The sequence below is a fragment of the Canis lupus genome, chromosome X (genome assembly GCF_048164855.1).
Source record: "Canis lupus baileyi chromosome X, mCanLup2.hap1, whole genome shotgun sequence".
Lineage (NCBI taxonomy): Eukaryota > Metazoa > Chordata > Mammalia > Carnivora > Canidae > Canis > Canis lupus.
Window position 1 is genome coordinate 85,551,640 of NC_132876.1, and position 23,211 is coordinate 85,574,850.

Here is a 23,211-nt window from a genome sequence, read left to right on the forward strand (position 1 = left end):
AATGTTTTTGGTCAGCCTGGTCACGGGATCTCAGGTATGCAAGAGTTGGATGGGTCATCATCACGTGTTGGTTGTGGTGAGACCCTGGCTCAGATGCTCTTAACATAACACAAAAGGAATCCTAGGTTCACAAGAACACACTTGAATGAGTCACCTGTATTTAAAAGGTTGGTTTTTCCTCTGACATAATTTCACCCCGTGGCACACTGTGTGTATATATGTGCATTTCTTTCCTGGACTGTAGTTGAGTTAATGAGACTTTTTGTTCTTAACCATGCTGGAGGCAGTTTGTTGTCTTGGTTTTTTGGGGGTAAACAACTTTATTGAGGTATAATTGGTATACAAAGGACTGTACATATTTAATATGTACGGTTTGAGGAATTTGGACATAATGCAAACACCCATGATACTCTCACCACAATCAAGGTGTAACAGACACATCCAACACCGCCTAAAGTTTCCTTGTGTCCCTGTGTGTGTGTGTGTGTGTGTGTGTGTGTGTGTGGTCAGAACACTTAACATGAGATCTGCCCCATAGGAGACAGTAAACTCTGTTATAATAGCATTCTGGGGTGTGTTCTGTAAAATCCATAAATATATTTTAGAAGTTGACTGTACTCCTATTTAGTAACAGAAAGCTGCTGGTACATGCTCTAAAATATATGGGATCTCATGGATGGGGGTGTAGGGGACATCTAGAGCCCAACTTGACAGTTGGGACTTGGGACTTGGGAAAGTTAACATTCTGGAAGTGCTATGAGATTGTTCATCCTTCTTCATTGACTTCTACATACGGTACTTGGGGTCATAATTTCTTCCCCCTCAACTACAATTTCTAAAGTCAGCGATACTTTTGGGGGGACCAAATAGAATCGTCCCAATAATCCCTTAGAAAGACAGCGTAAAATCCACGCTTCTAGAGTTGAATGACCCACGAAACGGCATTTCTTTCATTTCTGGTAGAACTTTGAGAATGCCATTTTATATCTGTCAGCTTTAAACATCAGCAGGTTTCTTTACTTCTTAATTTGGTTTATAGGTCACCCCTGTTCTAATTTCTGGAGGGTAAGCTCTTCAAATTCTAGGATAACATTTCAAGAAATGGTCTTTTAACCCAGTTCCAAGCAGGCTTCTCAACAGCAGGTGGCAGGCTTCACTATTAATCAGTCTTCTCCCCTTAAAACTCTCTTCCCCATTTTCTGTACCTCTAATAAATGGTCTTTAGTCAGAATGGACAGAATTTTGAAAAATTATCTTTGTTTTGTTGGTTTGCACTGTGAATGAGACTTGAGCAGCAGGTACTTCGGTTACAGTTTCGTCACCTAGCCCCGGGGCTTAGCTAACTTCTTAATTATTAGATAATGGAAGTATGTAATGTGACATATTTAGTTGGACCCGATTCCTTTTCTCTGACTTCAACTTACTAACTTTGAAAATGTGTTATTGATTAATAGTCTATGCTATAGTATATTCCTTAGATACTCTATTGTATATTTTAATAAACTTTAAAAATGTATTTATTGGGTGTGGTTGACACTAATCTAGAGTGTAACCTTTAATAAAATCTTCTTTACAGTTTTCCCTTTTTGGATTACCTAGGTAAGTTTAAAAGCAGGGAGAAAAGACCATTTTAACTTTATGGTTCTTTAAGGACATTTGGAGGATAGGTAGGGCAAGCTTTAGCAATTGAAAGTGTCATTCTTCTAATTTAAATATAGACCAAAACTTATTAAAGATAATCCTTTTGGATTTTGGCATTAAAACTAACCAAACTAAACCCTTGTTTCACTGTAATTGCCAGTCTTATTCATAAAAGTAGAGTTATGAACATTTAGTTTTAGTGGTTTATGAAATGTAAATTGACATGTTCCATAAATGCTTTATTTTACACTGAGGGTAAGATTCAGCCAAACGTGCACAAGCAGTCTTTTTTTTTTCCCCTTTGGTATGTATGCCCATGCTTTCAGGCAATGCCAAAATGTACTTAATGACCGAATTGGTTTCAATTTATTTAAAAAGAGAAAAAACCCCAAGCAATCAAACAAAAACCAACTTCGCCTTGTAAATTTCACCCTCTTCCCCTAAGATCTAACCACCTGGTGAAATACTATTATTATAACTTGGCAAGTAGGTTCTCTCTTAAAATTAGACATCTGTGATTAAATAGTTAAATCATTCCCTTGAAATTTATATATTCAGAGCTCCCTAAAACTGGTCATCTTTTCTTACAGCTAACACCTTTTTTTTTTTTTTTAAAGGCACTTTTCTTGGCAACAGATATTCGACCAGATATATGCCCAGTCAAGTTGTCCTGACTTAAAGTTCTAATTGTAGCCTTTTCCCAATTTATGATAACTTTTCTAAATCTTCTTGAAGTGATACCCAAAGCATTTTAAACTCCTAAGAAGTTAGGGTTCTAGAATGTTCACTCAGAGCAAAGCTGCATGGTCATTTACATCCTAGAATAATCTTAAAAGTCAGAAGTAATAATTGGTGACCGTGGCCATGTGCTAATATAAGAATGCTTTCTCGAAGACACCAGGCTTTTTTTTTTTTTTCCCCTGTTTCGGGGCCTTTGTGTTCTGACTCTTGCTTTCTATGTGGTGTTCTTCCTTACCCCAGGTATGTGACAAGTTCTCTCTCCTCCTCCTTCAGGGATCTGCTCAAATGTCACACCCACAGCGAGGCGTTCCCTGACTACCTATGAAAATAGCATTCCTCTTCACTGTGGCTTTATTCGTTGAGATGATCATATATATCAACTGAGTTTCTTTTTTTGCCTTTGCCTACACACACCTTCAATCTCAGACTCTCTGTTCCATGAGTGCAGGGACTCACTCAGGGCCTCACTCAAAGTCACATCCCCAGTGCCTGGCATAAAGTATGGAAAAGGCACTCAGTAAGCATTTTGGGGGTGAATGAAGGAAGGAAGGAATTAGTCAATCAATCAATCAATTAAGAGGATACCTATCCTCTAACTTTTTAAAATGCCTTCACTGGATGATGGGAGGAAGGCTGGGAACTGATCTACTGGTGAGCTGCTGCTTTGAATACTTTGAACAAAGAGTATTTTATATTTTATATTCGGAGTATTTGTACTTGAATGCTATGAATTTTTGAAAAAATATCTTTTTTGCAGTTTCCTTTGGTGTTTCAGGCATTTCGTAGAAATAACTGTATCGTCTTCGATTTATAGCAGGGAAATAAGTTTTTTTTACTGCAATTTGTTTTACATACATGCATCATTGCTAGATTGGCAAGTTAAAGTGGCAGAAAACAAACCAAAAAATGGTTCAAGGCCATGATAGCATGGTGGGTTAGGTGTTCTTCTCGTTTGTTTGCTCAATTTGTTTTTCATATGTAATATTTTACTGCAAAAAAAAAGCCAAATAATCAGTTGTGGATTTTCTCACAATTATTTACATTCCAGGAAGGCAGAGATTTTCATCTTTTTGTTTGGTGCTGGATCTCTAGCACCTGAGAGAGTATCTGACAATTTACTCCATATCGCTCAATCAATATACACTGAGAAAATAAATCTAGAGGTTGTTTAAAACTTTGTATGTGGGGTTATGGTCAGAAAGTCAATTTAAAAATATTCTATTGTCAATTAAAAACATTGAAATCTATTGATGGCATTTCCATGTACGTCTCCAGGATTGATGTTTTTCCTCTTTCCTTCCATAGAGCCCTTCCCCAGAAGGCTGCGGATCATCTAGCTGCTGGAATGTGTATAGGTACCCTCAATGGCTCAGTAGCCAGTGTAGATCCTGTCTTTTGTAATCAGTAGCTACATCTGGCTACTGGGTCTCTGATGGCATCTTCTAGCTTCTGTTACAGTTTCCTGAGCGAGGTTACTGGGACGTCCTTAATAATTAAAGCTTTACCTTGATTTACATACACATACACACATAGTTCGAGTGTGAGAACCATCAAGGCTTATGAATGATGAGGTATGTTTCAGCACCATAAGAGGGAGGATTTGGCATCACAAGAAGAAAGAATCCATAGACCACAGGAAGGAGGAATCATAGATTGTTTTTCTTTCTTTTTCCCCCCACTTTTCCCTGTATGGAAGGTATCATCTAGTCACAGAACCATCTATCTATGTACCTACTTACCTACCTATATATCTCCATCTATCCATCTTTATCTCTGGACTTTTAAATGGCATTCTCAAAATAATGTGCTTAAATAATGACCATTTGATGGTATGACAATTTAAGGAACTTTCACTTGTAGATTCGTAGTGGGCCAGTCCCAGAAATATACTCTGACTTGTCTTTCCAATGCACTAGATAACGATAAGGACCAGAAACTTTGAATGCAGCAGGCAGTTGTGTTGAAGTCCTGTGTGTGGAGGACATGCAAGCCTAACATCCAGGTCTGGGGCATGAACCTGGCATACAATGTAGATTTCTGTGTTTGTTGGGCAACAGCTACATTGTCTGCTGGGTTTCAGGCTACCTGGAAACACATTCTTCATGGTCGTGTCCTCAGGGCTTCTACCTGTATGGGTTTAGAATAACTTTTTCAGGAGGCATAAACCAGTGGGCTTTAACATTGGATAGAGGGCAGAGAAAGGACTTCCCAACAGTTGCTCACCTTAGCAAAGAATGATTTTGTTATGATTTCACCCAGGATGCTCTCACATACCAGCCCTAGGAAACTGAATTAACCAGAGAAAAGGTATAATGCCACCCTTCCTGCCTGCTCTCTGTCTCAACTCTCAAAGATGAATCACTTGACATGTTATTGATTAGTATTTGGTTTTTATTGTAATTACTGTCACAAGGCAGAGTACCTGGATGGACCCCATCACAGTGCCCTGCTACCTCACCATCCCTCATTTTGGCTTCTCACCACAGGCAGGAACCCGGTTTAGGTTAACTCTCCCTCTACCATAGCCCCGTACCTTCTGTGAGTGACTCTGTCTCCCTAGAATGTTTCTCACTCTGCCCCAACATTGCACTCCATCGTTTGCTCCTTGAACTGAACTCTGGAATTTAAGTAAACTTGATTTTTTTTTTAAACCACTGCTCAGCATCTCTTATGAAACCAGAAAAAAGAAGCTTTCTTTTTTTTTTCCTCAAAGATTAATTTATTCATCCCAGAGAAGGAGGGGAGGGAGAGGAAGAGAGTGAATCTCAAGCAGACTCCCCACAGAATGTGGAGCCCATGCTGGGGCTCGATGTCATGAAGTGAGATCATGACCTGAGCTGAAATCCAAGAGTCCGAATGCTCAACTGACTGAGCCACCCAGGCGCCCCAGCAGAGCAGCTTTCTTATGGAATGACACAGAAGTTGTAAAAAGATAAGTCACCAGTTTGCAAGAGAAGGAGAATCGAATGGAAACAGCTTCTGAAAGAAAGAAAGAAAGAAAGAAAGAAAGAAAGAAAGAAAGAAAGAAAGAAAGAAAGAAAGAAAGAAAGAGAGAGAAAGAAAAGAAAGAGAGAAAGAAAAAGAGAAAGAAAGAAAAGAAAGAAAGAAAGAAAGAAGAAAGAAAGGGAGAGAGAGAGAGAGAAAAAAGAATAGAAAGAACCAGTTTCTGGAAAACTATTTTTACAGTATGTTTTGTTTGTCTGCTCCTGGTAAATAAATATAATCCTCTAAACAACAACAACAACAACAAAAAAGACCTAACAATTTAAATGACTAAATTTTTGATAAGAAAGGAATATAACTTTTTAAGGAGAAGTTATAAACCCTTGCTTATATGAATTGAGGATTTTTAGCAAGAGATCATGTAGTTTTAATTAATATGAATTAACATACTTAAAGTAGAAAGTGAATTATGGGGCAAGGCCTGTATGTGATAGTTGATTATAGTGATAATAATGCATTTTTGTCACCCCATTCTGAATTCAGTATAAATAAAGCTAACGACTTGGAGCTTTGAAAAGACTGTGTCTTTTTTGTGTGCGCGTGTTTCTTTGGCTTTTTATCCACCATCTATTCTGCACCAAAACCACTGGCCCCTGTGTGCTGGGAGAGAAAATCCTTTGTACTTGAGGTATTTGACATCTTAGAAGAGTGATAAAGGTCTCTGGGTAGCATTGTTATATTTAATACATCATGATAATCAAAATGACAGTTTTCTTTCTCCCAATTCCACTCCCATAGTTGTGATGCTCTTTGGGTCTCTTTGTCATTAAATAAGAGCATCAACAATGGGCCCTGTTGTAAAGAACTCCTTACATGGTCAGGTTTTCATTTCCCTCTCACAGACCAATGGGCCAGTATTGAATTGCTCCCCAAAGCAAGATTAAGGGTACAAATGACTGGCGGGGGGGCTTGTTTTCTTACTTTTTCTCCACCTTCTTGACCCCAAAAAAGGGATGGACATTGCTGTGTTGGCTCTTCCTAAAAATCACAGCAAACTGGCCATAGTCTTTTTTAAACTTTCCATTTTGAAACAATTTCAGACTTTAAAAAGGTTACAAAAAATGACACAAAGACAGTTCTTTACATGCAGTTGAAGATGGTGCAGCCCTTTTGAAAAGGTTTGGCAGTGCCTCAAAAAGTGAAATAGAGTTGCCACATGTTGGTGGTTCTGCTCCTATGTATACATCCTGAAGAATTGAAAACATATTGAAGGAAATACATGTTCATAGTGGCACTATTCCTATTTTTTTAAAGGTTTGAGAGAGAGAGAGAGAGAGAGAGCATGCGCACGTGAGGGGAGGGGTAGAGGGAGGGAATCTTTCAAGCAGACTCCCTGTTGGGTGTGGAGCCCTACACCACACTCCCATGTCAGAACCTGTGGGATCAGGACCTGAGCAGAAACCCAGGAGTCGTTGCTTAACCAACTGGGCCACCCAGGCACCCCTACTGTTCATATTTATAATAGCCAAAAGCTGAGGTTCCTCAAGAAGCTACCCTATGAGCCAGCAATTGCACTACTGGGTATTTACCCCAAAGATACAGATGTAGTGAAATGATGGGACACCTGCACCCCATTGTTTAGCAGCAATGTTCACAATAGCCAAACTGTGGAAAGAGCCACAATGTCTTCTGACAGATAAATGGATAAAGAAATGTAGTGTATATATACAATGGAATATTACCCAGCCATCAGAAAGGATGAATACCTACTATTTGCTTCAACATGGTTAGAACTGGGGGATATGCTGAGTGGGAGAAGTCAGTCAAAGAAAGACAATTCTATGGTTTCACTCCTATGGGGAATATAAGAAATCGTGAAAGGGCTTGTAAGGGAAAATGAGTGGGAAAAATTAGGGTGAGAAGACTCCTTACTCTGGGAAATGAAGAAAGGGTTGTGGAAGGGGAGGTGGGTGGGGAAATGGGGTGACTGGGTGACAGGCACTGAGGATGGCACTTGATGGGATGAGCACTGGGTGGTTGGTATATGTTGGCAAATTGAATTTAAATAAACTTTTTAAAAATAGCCAAAAGGTGGAACCCAAGTGTCCATCAAATGATGAATGGGTTAAAAGGGGGGGAAGATCCATACAATGGAATATTAGCCCTAAAAAGGAATAAATATCCATAGGCTCTAACACTGGATAAACCTTGAAAACATTATATGAAGTTCAAGAAGCCAGACACAACAGGCCAATGCTGTAGGATTCCAGTTGTTGAAAATGTCCAGAATAGGCAAATCTAGAGAGACTGGCAGATGAATGGTTGCCCGGCCAGGCTTGCGGAGGGAGTGGGGAAGGATCCCTGGGTGGCCCAGCAGTTTAGCGCCTGCCTTCAGTCTGGGGCGTGATCCTGGAGTCCCGGGATCGGATCGAATCCCACATCAGGCTCCCTGCATGGACCCTGCTTCTCCCTCTGCCTGTGTCTCTGCCTCTCTTCCTCTCTCTCTCTCTCATGAATAAATAAATCTTAAAAAAAAAAGAGGGAGTGGGGAACCATTACTAATGGGTATAGGGTTTTTCTTTGGGGTGGTATAAATGTTATAGAAATAGTGGTCTAGTGATGGTTGCACAACTTTGTGAATATAGTAAAGACCACTGAATTGTACACCTAGGGTGAATTTTATGGTGTGTGGGTTGTATCCTAAAACTATAAAAGTCTCACATACTCTGTTTCTTTAGATTTTATTTGAGAGAAAGAGAGTATGAGCCGGGGGAGGGACAGAGGGAGAGGGACAAGCAGACTCCCTGCTGAGTGTGGAGCCCATCACAGTGCTCTATTTGAGGATCCTGAGATCATGACCTGAGCCAAAGTCAGACACTTAACCCTGAGCCACTCAGGCACCCCTCACATAATCTATTGTTTCCCCAAGTATTAATACCTTATGTACCTACAGTTACAAAAATCAGTAAATTAACATCAATATGATACTATAGTCTAGACACCTGATACACACTTAACCACTCTTCTCACTATTGCCCTATTTCAGGTCCAATATCGATTTAAGATCCCATTTTAGTTGCCATGTTTCTAGTTTCCTTTACCATGGAAGAGTTCTCAGCCTGCCTCTGTCTTTCATGACTTTGACACACGACCAGTACACGCCAGCTATTTTGTGGAATGCCCTTCAATTTTAAAAATTTTCTTTTTTAAAAAGATTTTTTATTTTACTAAGATTTTTTATTCATTTGAGAGAGAAAGAGAGAGTACAAGCAGGAGAGGCAGAAAGAGAAGCAGACTCCTAACTGAACTGGGAGCCCAACATGGGGCTCCATCCCAGGACCTAGAGATCATAATCTCAGCTGAAGGCAGACATTTAGCCATCTGAGCCACTCAGGGTCCCCAAGTTTTTATCTATCTATCTATCTATCTATCTATCTATCTATCTATCTATCTATCTATCTATCTATTTGAGAGAGCAAGCATGGGGGTAGGGGAAAGCAGAAAGAGAGGGACAAGCTGACTCTGCCCTGAGAGGGACAAGCTGACTCTGCCCTGAGAGCCTGATGTGGGTTTTGATCCCAGGACCCTGAGATCATGACCTGAGCTGAAATCAAGAGTATGACACTTAACTGACTGAACCACCCAGGCACACCGAATTCCCTTCCATTTATACTTCACTGATGGTTCACTATGCTTAAACTCGGGGTACATATTTGGCAAGATTACCTACCACACAAGTTACAATTTGCTTTTCCTAGTGATCATTAGGAGACACAATATGTTGATTAGTCCCGCTACCAGCGTTGTTAACTTTGACCATTTAGTTAATTTGGTGTCTGATCCTGGCTACTTATTTTATTTTACATATATATATGCATATATAGAGATATTTTTAAGATTTTATTATTTTAAGAGAGAGCGAGAGCAAGTGCATGAGCAGGGGGAGGAGCAGAGGGAGAGAAGCAGATTCCCTGCTGAGCACAGAGCCATTGGCTGGATCTCACGACCTGAGATCATGACCTGAGTCGGAATCAAGAGTCCCAAGCTTAACTGACTGAGTCACACAGGCGCCCCTAATTTGTTGCTTCTAATTCTGCATAGTACTCTATGGAGTGCAATGGCCACATTTCAGCTCTGCCATTTTCAAAGATGGACCCCAAGTGGGAATCAGTACCTTGCCACCACAAATAATATTGTAGTAAACATTCAACAACCTGTCTCCTGGATTTGTGTAGGACATTCCGTGGAATATATAGTGTAGGGTGGAGTTGTTGGGTCATAGGAGGTAAACACATGAGCGCACGCTCACACACACACCATACCCCTCAAAATGACCTGATAAGTCTAGGCTTCCAACATCATTGAATGGGACTTCTCTTTTTTTTAGATTTTATTTATTCATTTAGGAGAGACACACACAGAGAGAGGCAGAGACACAGGCAGAGGGAGAAGCCGGCTCCCTGTGGGGAGCCTGATGCAGAACTTGATCCCAGGACCCCAGGATTGCCCCTGAGCCCAACGGTGGATGCTCAACCACTGAGCCATCCAGGCGCCTCTGAATGGGACTTCGTATGCACATTCTTTCCAATAATTAATATAATGAATTTGGTTTTGCCAGTCTAAAAGATGTAAAGTGATACTGTTTTTAACTTATTTCTCTGGTTTCTAATGGTTATGAACATTTTTTCATATGCATTTGAGCTTTAGGAGTTTTCTGTAAGATTCATATCTTTTTCTACTTTTTAAATTTATTTGAGAGAGAGAGAGCACGAGTAGCGGGGAGAGGCAGCTGAAGAGGGAGAAGCAGACTTCTCTCTGAGCATGGAGTCTGATGTGGAGCTCAATCCCAGGACCCTGGGACCATGACCTGAATCAATGGCAGATGATTAACCGAGTGAGCCACCCAAGCACCTCTCTTTTTCTATTTTTTTTAACTTAAAATTCTGAAATACAGCATGCACATGGGAAAAAAACACAAAACAAAAAAACAACTCACTGAATAGATTTATGTAATCATCAGTCAGGCCAAGAAATGGAATATTGCTGGGACTTCAGAAACCCTATCCTATGTGTCTGTCCCAGTCACTATCTCTCCTCCTCCCAAAGGTTAACTCCTCTCCTGAGTTCTAAAATTTTTTTTTCTGAGTTCTAAAATTTTAGCTTAGCCTTGCTTGTTTATGAAGTTTTTATAAATGGAGCTATAGAGCACATAATCTTTCGTTTTTTTACTTACTTGGTTCAAAAACTTGAGCATGTTGTATGTAGAGGTGGTTTGTTTTCATTGCTGCATCTTAGTCCACATTTGTAAACAATTGGGTGTATCCAGTTGTGTTCTTTTTGCAAATATTCCTGCTATGAATGTTCTTTCATTTACAGCCTGATGGCGCAGACAAACTCATTCTGTTGGAGTACACCTAGGAGTAGAAATGTTAGATCATATGGTATGGGTAAGTCAGCTATAGTGGGTAATGCCAGTGTTACCTGGTGATTCTTAGACTTTGTACTTCCATCAACCATGAATGGGGATGAATTCCTGTTACTCTACATCCTCACCAACACAGTATCATAAGGTATTCTTAATTGTAACCACTCTGCTAGGTATGTAATGGTATCTTAAGGTGTATTTAATTTGATGACTAATGAAGTTCAGCACCTTTTTATATGTTTACTGGCCGCTTAGATATCCACTTTGGTGATGTACCTGTTCAAATCTCTTGCTCATTTTTATATTGGGTTGAGTTACTTGTTGACTTGCAAGGAATTCTTTTTTTAAAGACTAATTTGTTTGTTTGTTTGTTTGTTTGTTTATTCATAAGAGACACACACAGAGAGAGAGAGGCAGAGACACAGGCAGAGGGAGAAACAGGCTCCCTACAGGGAGCCCAATATAGGACTCAATCCCAGAACTCCAGGATCACGCCCTGAGCAAAAGGTAGACACTCAACCACTGAGCCACCCAGGCGTCCCAGAAATTCTTTATATATCCTGGATGTAAGCCTTTTGTTATTTTACTACAGATATCATTTACTCTAATGTCCCTTTTGTTTTCTCAGTGGTTTCAATGGTCAGAAATAGTTAATCCAATCTACCAGTCTATTCTTGTAAAACGGTGCTATTTTTTTGTGTATCCTGTTAAAATCTTTCCCTAATCCAAAAGTTTTATTGTTTTGCCCTTCACGTTTAAATCTCCAATTCTACTGGAATTGAATTTTGTAAATTGCGTGCATTAGGTATCACATTTCAGTTTTTAATATAGAGCTATACAATTTACCCGACATTGTTGAAGAGATTTTCCCCACTGCTCTGCAGCACCACTTTTGTTGTGAATCAAATACTTATATGTATGTATCTAGATACCTATTCCATTTTATTGGTCTATTTGAGTATTTCTGTGCCAATGCCACATTATCTTTATTACTATAGCTATATAAGTTTTCGTATCCACTGGAGTTATTGTTCTTTGATATTGCTTGGGGTATTTTAGGCACTTTGCATTTGTATTATAAATTTTCAGAACCCACTGTCAGTTTTGACCAAAAACTTAGGATTTTAATTAGAATCGTAGTTAATCGGTTTGGAGAGAATTGACATTTATACTTTATTGGGTCTTCTGGTATGTGAAGATTGGTATCTCTCCATTGGTTTAGGTCTTCCTTATTATAGTTTCATAGTTGTCTGTGTAGAACTCTGAATATACCATACATCAGATTCATTCCTAGGTATCTGATCTTTTGTGATGCTATTATAAATGATATCTTTTAAAATTTCACTTTGTAATGGATTGTTGCTGGTATACAAAAATCAGTGACTTTTTTTCTTTGTATGCAGGAACTTTGCTAAACTTACTTGTTAATTCTAAGATTAGCTTGATTCTTTGGACTTTTCTATGTATTTGTGTATATATTATATATTTGTGAATAAATTTTATTTCTAATCTATCTTATCTATCATCTATCTATATTTAACTAATTGTATGGGCTAGGTCATGCAGTATGGTGTTGAATAGAAGAATAGTTAGAAGGGGATCCTTGTCTTACTCTCATTCTCAAAGAGAAATCTTTTAACATTTCACCAATAAGTATAATGTTTACTCTAGTTTCCCTGTAGAGTGGATACCTTTTTTAAAAAGACTTTATTTACTTATTCATGAGAGACACAGAGAGGCAGAGACATAGGCAGAGGGAGAAGCAGGCTCTTCAAGGGGAACCTGATGTGGCACTCGATCCTGGGACCCAGGGATTGTGCCCTGAGCTGAAGGCTGATGCTGAATCACTGAGCCACCCAGGTGTCCCGAGTGGATACCTTTTAAGGCAGTTTACCTCTCATTCAGGGTTATTGAGTTTTTATCATGAGTAGGTAGTGAATTTTTATCAAGTGATTTTTCTACATCTATTGAGATGATCATCTGATTTTTTTCTCCTTTGTTTAATGTGAATTACAATGATGTTTTAAAAAACACCATTAATGAGGTGTAATTTACATATATTAAAATGAAACCACTTTAAGTATATAGTTTGAAGAGTTTTGATAAATGTATATACCCATCAACAAACATTACAGTCTAGATATAAAGCATTCTATTACTCCTCAAACCTCCCTTTTAAATCAGTCCTCACCCTTGCCACACACACAAGGCACACATTTGCTTTCTATCACTGGAGATTGAGTTTCCTTTCTTGAAGTTTCATGTAAATGAAATTATGTGATATGTAGCCTTGTGAGTTCATAAGCTTCGTTCACGTTGCATAATGTTTTTGAAATTCATCCATGTTGCATGTACCAGTAATTTTTTCCTACTGACTGCTGAGTATATGGATATAATACAATTTGCTTATCTGTTTACTTGTGGATGGATAATTGAGTTCTTATCAGTTTTCTTTTTTTTTTAAGATTTTATTTATTTATTCATGAGAGACACACACACAGAGAGGCAGAGACACAGACAGGGAGAAGCAGGCCCCTCACAGGGAGCCTGATGCGGGACTTGATCCTAGACCAGGATCACGCCCTGAGCCAAAGGCAGACACTCAACTGCTGAGCCACCCAGGCGTCCCGAGTTCTTATCAGTTTTCAATTATTATGAATAAATGTCATGTCATCAACACACAGTTTTATTTATTTGTATTATTTTAGTCTCTATTATATTTTATGTATATATATCTATATATCTATATATAATTTCTTGCTTATTACCCTGAATAAGACTTCAAATATAATGTTGAATAGAACTTGTGAGAACAGAACTACTTTTTCTTTTTTCTTCATGTAATAAGATGTTCATATGGCTTGGGTTTTTTAGTCAGTAAGACAAATTACTTTGTTCTTTTTAAAAGATTTAATTATTTGAGAGAGAGAGCACATGTGGTAGGGGAGGGGCAGAGAGTGAGGGAGAAAGAAGAAGCTGACTTCCCACTGAGTGCAGAGCCCAACAGGGGCTTAATGCGGGGCTGGATCCAAGGACCTTCAGATCAGGACCTGAACCAAAACCCAGTCAGATGCTTAACTAACTGAGTCACCCAGGCACCCCTGATCTGCTAATATTTTGTTGACAACATATGTAGATAGCTATGTTCATGAAGGAAAACTGGTTTTCTTTTCTTGTAATTTTTTTTTTTCTGATTTGGCATCAGGGTTCTGCTGGCCACACAAAATGAATTGGGAAGTATTCCTTCCTCCATTATTCTGAAAGAGTTTTTGTTTCAGATTGGTAGTATTTCTTCTTTTAAGTGTTTGATACAATTCACTAGTGAAGTGTACTCTGAGTCTGGAGTTTTCCTTATGGGGAGGTTTTTTTTTTTTTTTGGTAAGATTTTTTTTTATTTATTTGAGAGAGAGATGGCATGCACATGAGCAGGGGTAGGGGCAGAGGGAGAGGGAGAAGCAGACTCCCCACTGAGTAGGGAGCCTGATGTGGGACTGGATCCCAGGACCCCCAGGATCATGACCCGAACTGAAAGTCACTTAACCGACTGAGCCAGCCAGGCACTGCTGGAAGATTTTTATTTTTATTTATTTATTTTTTCTTTTTTTTTTGGTGGAAGATTTTTAATTAGGAATTCAATTTCTTTAATGGAATTTGTGTTTTCCCTTTTTTTCTTGATCCATGATTTCAACACTTTTTTCAGTATCAGTTGAATAAGAATACAGAAAATCAATGAGGATATAGAAAACCTGAATAACACAATCAAGCAGCTTAATCTAATTGACATTTATAGAACGTTCCACTCAACAATGTAATACACATTCTTTCCAAGGTCATATGGAACATTCACCAAGATAGATCATATTCTGGGCTATAAAACATGTTTCTATATACTTTAAACTGACACCCACCTAAGTAATCTAGAGGTGAAAAAAGAAATTAGGAAATCTTTAGCTGAGTGAAAGTGAAAATATAGCATATCAAAATTTGTGGAATAGCTTTAAATATTTATATTTATATTAGATAAGATGAATAATCCAAAGTTAATTATTGAAAATTCTGCCTAAGAAGCTAGAAAATGAGCATAATAAACCCATAGTAAGTAGAAGGAAAGGAATAAAAAAAGAATAGAAATCAATGCAATTGAGGATGTACAAACAATAGAAAAAATTAACCCCCAATTACCTGGTTTTTGAAAAGACCAGCAAAATTGAAAAACCTCTAGCTAGGTTGATCAAGCAAAAAAGAGAGGCCACAAATTATATGAGAAATATAAGAGGAAAGTACTGTAGATCCTATAGATATTAAGATCTTACCTTTGAGTAGGATGTATCCCTAAACTTCTCTTTTTTGAGGCTGGCTTAGTTCCTTATGATTTTTATTTTCTATGTAAATGTTAGAGTAAATATGTTGTGTTTCTTTAAAAAAAATCCACCTTGGATTTTGATTGGAATTGTGTTGAATTTATTAATTAATTTAGATTGAACTGAGATCTTCAGAGTAATGTCTTACTATCAAAGAAAATGGAATTTCTCCCCTTTTACACAGACCATCTTTTACAGTCATTAGTAAAATTTTTAGATTTTTGCCAAACAAGTCATATATATTCTTGGATTAAATGATTCCTAAATAAATTCTTTTTTATTTTATCAATGTTATTATTTACTTCTGATGTAGAGGAATACATTGTATTTTGTAAGCTTTTTTTTGTATCTGGCAAGTTTGCTCAACTTCTTTATTAAATGTAATAGCTTGTATTCTATTGGCCTTTCTAGGGAGATGAACTTATCTGAAAATAATGACAATCTCATATATTTCCTTCTAATACTTAACCTCTCATCTCTTTTTTTTTTCCCTGTCATCTCTTTTTCTTTTCTTATGCCTCTGGCTAACACTTCCAGTACCATATTAATTAATGGCAATTTCAGTGGTCATCTTTATCTTATTTCAGATCATAAGAGAAATGCTTTTAAATTTTCTATAATAAATATAATGTTGGTGGTAAGTTTTAAAAGTAAGAAAAATCACTTCTGGGTTGCTGAGTTTTTTTTATCACAAATATTGAACTATATCAAATTATTTCTCTACATAAATCAAGATAGTATGACTTCTCTCCTCTAGTCTGTTGTAAGCCATCCTTTAATTCCTAGTGTAAACATGATCTATTTTTGTTGTGTTGTTCTATTTTTATATTAATTTGGATAAGATTTCCTTTTGGAATTTTGCATGTATATTCAAAACTGGGAGGGAGCTAAATTTTTCTTGTTTATATATTATTCTTCAATATGAAGCTTACATAATTTTTTAAAAATCCAGGGAACTGAGTGAAGAAAACAGGAGAAAGTGACCTCTTAACTCTTTGAGATTCCACAAAATATATGATTTCTCACCAACCCTGGAAACAGATGACCTTCTAGTGAGGCAACCTCATAGCCCAGCTCATTTCTTATTCATTTGACTTCCTTAACCAGGTTTCAGTTTAAGGGTCCAGTGTTGAACTACTACTGTTTCAATGTGCTTATTTAAAGTTACTCAGGGGAATTCTATGAGTGAATAATAATAATAGATCCATGTAGCTGTTCAAAGGAATAAATGTAGATCTAAATGCACTAATAAGACAGAGCACCCAAGAGCTATTACTAAGTGAGAGGGACATGGTGTAAGATGATGTATGTAATATGATCTCATTCACTATTTGTATATAATGCATGAAAACTAGCTGCAAAATGTTAAAGTGGTTATCTCTAGGAAGTGGGCTGAGGAGGGAGGATGACTTGCTTTTCATATTATACTCTCCTGTCATGTTTGATTTTTTTAATCCTGTGGTTATATTACATTTATATACATCAAATGAAAAATAAACTCCCCAGATAAAATTTACAAATTCCATCCACATGTATAGGTCAGATATCCCAACTGATCTCTCTCTTAATATTTGAGAGGTTTTTGTATGATAGGAAAGAGAGGAATGATGCTGCATTAGAGAAGTATCTAGAGTTGAGTGCTGCATTCATTAGGGCAGATTTACATGAGTGAAATCTACGATAATGTCAAGAAGCACTGAAAATCAGTCAGAATCCCACAGTGACAATATCTATCCTAGGGTTGCAAGTTGCAGCTTTAACACTGAGCACCCTCTCCGTGGTGATGTGGGTGGTCAGCAGTAGCTGGGCTGCTTTGTTCAGACCCATTGCCCCTATAAAGAAATTCTGATTTGAAAGTGCCTGAATGATGCTGGATTACTTATCAAATTTACATAAAGAAGACAGCATATACAAATACTTCATTACCCCTTTGCTTGGCATTTATTTTGTTATGCTACTTTCATTTAGTTTGAATTTGGTTTCATTGAAGTAATGTAAAAAATTTAGCAGATTGTAATCCGCAGTAAACCTTTTTCCTACATTCAACATAGGAAAAGCACAAAAGAAGAAAATAAAAATCCAACCACTAAGTGATGTAGAAAATATCTTAGGGTTTGAAGCCAATGGCCAAGAAAGAACTCTTGAGATATCTTTGGTGCAAAAAAGGTGGTTTTAATAAAGGACAGGGACAGGACCCCTGGGCAGAAAGAGCTGCACCAGAGCCCTAAGGAGTGGCCCATTATATATTTTCAAGTTGAGAGGGGGTTAGGGAGAGCATAAGTCCCTAAGGAATTTTGGAAGCAAGGTTCCAGGACCTTGAGGAGGCTAGCTATTGTTGGGAAAAGATCATTATTACCGTCTAATAAAACCTGAGTCGTGAGACCATTCAGATGTCTATCAATGGGTCATATGCTTGGGGGATGATTGCCAACTTGTATCTTGGGGGAGGGTAGAGGTAAAGGAAGTTTCCAAAGGATTTTTTTAAGATCTTATTTATTTATTCATGAGAGACACAGAGAGAGGCAGAGACAGAAGAAACAGATTCCATGCAAGGAGCCCAATACAGGACTCGATCCTGGGACTCCAGTATCAAGCCCTGAGCCAAAGACAGGCGCTCAACCACTGAGCCACCAGGTACCCCATCCAAAGGAGTTTTTATATGTTAAAGTACACTTACCAGATTCTGGGGGTTGGGCTAAGATTGACTTTTGCCCTCAACAAAGTATTAATGTTGAGGCAGTTGAGTCCCTAGGAAAAGGTCACTCTGCTTGTTTTGAGGACTTGTCAGTGGGTTGTAGAGAGTAAGGAAATTTAATAATTTCTCTTCTGCCTTTGTTTACCACATAAGTACAACCTGATATGTATTTCCCCCCTCTCTTTAGTTTTCTTTAGCTGTGAGTATATATTTTCATTTTTTTACATATTGATTTTTGTCCAGATTTGCCTACAATTTATCATATGTAAAAACTTGACGGCAAACTGTGGAAGGAGCCTCGGTGTCCATCGAAAGATGAATGGATAAAGAAAATGTGGTTTATGTATACAATGGAATATCACTCAGCCATTAGAAATGACAAATACCCACCATTTGCTTCAACATGGATGGAACTGGAGGGTATTATGCTGAGTGAAATAAGTCAATCGGAGAAGGACAAACATTATATGTTCTCATTTATTTGGGGAATATAAATAATAGTGAAAGGGAATAGAAGGGAAGGGAGAAGAAATGGGTAGGAAATATCAGAAAGGGAGACAGAACATAAAGACTCCTAACTCTGGGAAACGAACTAGGGGTGGTGGAAGGGGAGGAGGGTGGGGGGTGGGGGTGAATGGGTGACGGGCACTGAGGGGGGCACTTGACGGGATGAGCACTGGGTGTTATTCTGTATGTTGGCAAATTGAACACCAATAAAAAAGAAATTTATTATTAAAAAAAACTTGACGGGATGAGCACTGGGTGTTATGCTATATGTTGGCAAATTGAACTCCAATAAAAAAAATTTTAAAAACCCATAACATTCAATATTTTTCTAAAACATGATTTTCAGCTATTTAATATGATTAACCTATAGTTTATTTAACCAATCTCCTATTATTAGACATTATATAATAAAAATTTTTAGTACTATGAATTACTCTATACAAATGGACTTATACATACCAAAGATTTATCTTTTTTTAAGGATTCTTAGAAGTATAATTGAGTTCAAAGGATATAAATATTTCTAATCTTTTAATAAATTTTTTTTCTGGGAATTTTGTACCAATTAACAGTCTTATAAGTTCCAATTTCCTTGCCACATTGTCACTGTAACATATTTTTTATATAATTTATTTATTTATTTATTTATTTATTTATTTTTAAAGATTTTATTTATTTATTCATGACAGACACAGGGAGAGAGAGAGAGAGAGAGAGAGAGAGAGAGAGAAAGGAAGAGACACAGGCAGAGAGAGAAGCAGGCTCCATACAGGGAACCCGACGTGCGACTTGATTCCAGGTCTCCAGGATCACGCCCTGGGCTCAAGGCGGCGCTAAACCACTGAGCCACCAGGGCTGCCCTTTTATATCTTTTATTAATTTGGATGGTAGAAATTGTATTTGAATCTAATTTGGATTTGTTTGATTACTATTGAGGCTGAATGTACTTGCAGTTATTCTGATGGACATGAGCTATGACCTTGTCTTTGGTTGTATTCCTAAGCACGTGGTAATATGATAGAGTCCCTCTGGATAACTCAAAATTGCTTGTTGATGAACTGACTGTACTATTGAAATTTCCTTAAAAATTTTTTTTTGGACCTCTAGATTTAAAATGTATGCTGTTGCTGTAAATTTTCCTATCTCAGAACTCTAGAGAATTGAAAACCTCAGCTCTTTTAGTAAGAGTTTTAAAGGCCATGTACACAGTTTTATAAAAGCTTCACATGTGATAATGACAATGGTAATACAAGTTTACTTGATTCTATCTTCCAGAACATTCCCAAGGGCACACATTTTAACAGTGTAACCTCTTTGTTATACACAATTTGTAGAAATTGAGATTGAATTAGCTATCAAGGACACAAGATTTTTTTTGGCAGATGCATTGTATTTTTGTCTCCTGGGAATCATCCGTTTTACTTTACTGACTTCCACAAACAAATCTGGTAAATAATAGTTTACATACAATTAATTTCAGACTTTAACACAGATGAACATAGTTTTCCCAGAACATATATATAATTGAAATTAGAGGTCCCACATAAAATATGCTTGATTCTCAAAATAATTCCTTGAGTTTGTGACTAGTTATTGCCAAATTACCAGACTTGTGCTGTTAAAAAGAGATTAACTAATCACCATCATCTGTTAATAGAGACTGTAGATTGTAATTAATTAATGATGGTTAGGAAGTAATTAATTTGGTTAATTGAATAGTATATTCACCCCCATAGTAGCATGAATTTTCAAAGTTTTAAAATTCAGCAAATCGTGCTTATCACTAAATTTAAATTATTTTCATTTTTATTTAGAAGACATCAGGATTATGAAGTTCCTTGGTAATGTATATGATCATTAACCTTAATTGTAGAGTGTTCTAGGAGGATTAGATTCAATGTTTTTTTTTTAATTTTTAATTTATTTATGATAGTCACACGCAGAGAGAGAGGCAGAGACACAGGCAGAGTGAGAAGCAGGCTCCATGCACCGGGAGCCCGACGTGGGATTTGATCCCGGGTCTGCAGGATCGCGCCCTGGGCCAAAGGCAGGTGCCAAACCGCTGCGCCACCCAGGGATCCCAGATTCAATGTTTTAGTAATGCTCTTTTGTCCTTGAAATCAGCTTGTTGTCATTTGTTGAGAGAGAGACAAAGATATTTTCATAGTTATTTTTTCATAGTTTATATTCTAGAAAGCCAGTTTACTATATATCATTTTTGTTAACATTACACAAATTTTGAAATTAAGAATAAGTTGTTTTTACTAAATTTTTAAAATATTTTATTTTTTAAAATTTATTCATGACACACACAGAGGGAGAGGCAGAGACACAAGCAGAGGGAGAAGCAGGCTCCCTGCTAAACAGGGAGTCTGATGCAGGACTCTATCCCAGGACCCCAGGATCATGCCCTGACGTGACGTGAAGGCAGATGCTCAACCACTGAGCCACCCAGGCATCCCATTCTTGTGTATTCTTAAGCTTTACAAGTGATTTCTTAAAAAGAAGTTTTAGTTGTTTCTTTTTTCTTATTTATGGTTTAATTTTCTAAAAGTTGTGTGGTAATATACATAATTTAAGAGACAAATAAGTCTATAAGATTTGTGGAGGACAGCTGTCCCTGGCCTCTTCCCTTCTACTTGTTCCTCCTCCAGCATTTCCCAGTCCTCAGAGACAGCCCCCTTCAACTTCTTTCCTTCTTTCTTTTGTTATATATTTCCCCCTTTGATTTTTCTCTTTTAAAAAGTAAATGCTATGCCCAACATGGGGCTCAAACTCACAACCCCAAGATCAAGAGTCTCATGCTACACCAACTGAGCCAGCCATTTTGTCTCCCTTTTTCTCTCTTTCTTTTTTATTTTATTTATTTATTTATTTATTTATTTATTTATTTATTTATTTATTTTTTAAGATTTTATTTATTTATTCATGATAGTCACAGAGAGAGAGAGAGAGAGAGAGAGAGAGGCAGAGACACAGGCAGAGGGAGAAGCAGGCTCCATGCACCGGGAGCCCGATGTGGGATTCGATCCCGGGTCTCCAGGATCCGGCCCTGGGCCAAAGGCAGGCGCCAAACCGCTGCGCCACCCAGGGATCCCTCTCTTTCTTTTTTAAAGGTTATTCATTTATTTATTCATAAGAGACACAAAGGGAGGAGCAGAGATAGAGGCAGAGGGAGAAGCAGGCTCCCTGATGAACAGGGAGCCTGATGCAAGACTCCATCCCAGGACTCCAGGATCATGACCTGAGCCAAAAGCGGTTGCTCAACCACTGAACCATCCAAGCACCCTTGTCTCCCTTTTCCTAAATAAAATCCTTACACTACTACTCCTGATTTTTCAGTGCTAAAAGTTGTCCCTCTACCATCTCATACAAGTACACTTTCCATCCCCTATTCTTCTAGTGTGGCTGTATAGAACAACTGAAACAATATTCTGTGTTTAATTATTATGACTGTGTAATGAATGCTAGTCACAGCTAAGTCATGAAGTATATACTATGACTGCTTTTTTTTTTTACTGCATAACTTTTTGTTTTCCCTGGAATAAATATTTTTTTTCCTTTTTGTTTAGTTTTCTATGTACCTGAAAATACTTCATCCCCATACTCTTTATTTTTCCTCTTGGTAAGCTTGAATACATTAGGTACTCTATCAGTTTCTTCTTTTTTCAGAGAAGTCTCTTCCAAGACTTCTGATCTGCTTAAATATGGACATCTTGCTCCCTAGGCCTGCTGAACAGTCATCCTAGACTGCCTTCACTACCATATTAGGTACTCTTTTGTGCCTTCTTCTTCACTTGGTTCTCCTCTTGCCTTTTCTTCTATTTTCCTTTTTTTGTGGTTTACTGTCTTTTTTAGTGAGCACCTCCCCCAGTAGTTTTCCCAGGATAGAGGGCATAGGAGGTGAAATTTTTGAGAATATAGGTGTTTTATTTTGCTCTCATACTTAATTCATAGTTTCACTGAATGTAGAATTCTAGGTTGGAAATGATTTTTTCCTTCAAGTTTTGATGGCATTTTTCCATTGTTTTCTAGCTTCCAGCATTGCTGTGGAAAAATAAAATGCCATAATGATTCATGATCCTTTATATAAAAGCTGGGGTTTTTTTCATCCCTCTCTCTCTCTGGAAAGACTTTTTTTCCTTGTCCCAAGTGATTTAAAACCATGCCTTAATGTGGATCTATTTTTCTCCATTATGATGAGCTCTTTCAAACTGGAAATTCAAATCTTTCAATTTTGGGAAGTGTTCTGGAATTATTTTACTGGTGATGTCTTCCCTTCTGTTTTCCCCTGCCTTGTGCTGTGGAACACAGGAATGGGAGAAAGGGACAAGTATTACTCTTCTTCGTAAGTCTTACATACCTATTTGCCTCTTAAACTGTACACATTCCCCCGCTACTTTTAGAAAACTATAAATAAGCTATAAATAAGAAAAATAGCTAAAACCTAATAAGAAATTGAATTTAAATTAAGATAATGGAAGAAAAAAGTAAACAATTTATAAAACTTAAGAATTCATAAGATTATCTCAGCAAATGATTTAAAGTATTTCCAATTCCCTTCTATAAAATGAACTCACTTATTCAAATCTGGATCTTCTGAACTGTTCCTTTACTTATCCTTTTTATTCTATTTTTAATTGTATACTTTTACTCTGTTTTTTGAGAGTTTTTCTCAACTTTATCTTCCTAATCTTTTATTGAATTTTTATTTTATTTCCAATAGTTCTTCTACTCTTTGTGTATCCTGAATGTTCTTTTTTCATATCAACTTGTTCTTGTTTCGTGGATGTAATGTTCTGTCTCTCTGAGGATATAAATAATTTTAAAAACAGTTTTTTTTCTCTCTGAAAAGTTTGTTTCTTCCTATTTTCTGTTTGGTTGGGTTTTTTCAGTTT

General features: G+C 37.4%; 1 long non-coding RNA gene across 3 annotated transcripts in view; it reads left to right on the forward strand.

Moving 5' to 3' along the window:
* LOC140628789 (uncharacterized) overlaps positions 1-5,902 on the forward strand; it is a 112,033-nt gene extending 106,131 nt beyond the window's left edge. For all 3 annotated transcript variants that reach the window (XR_012026751.1, XR_012026750.1, XR_012026753.1), the window contains one exon: positions 5,096-5,902. This is a non-coding gene — a long non-coding RNA (uncharacterized lncRNA). The remainder of the gene's footprint in view (positions 1-5,095) is intronic.
* Positions 5,903-23,211: the final 17,309 nt, after the last annotated feature.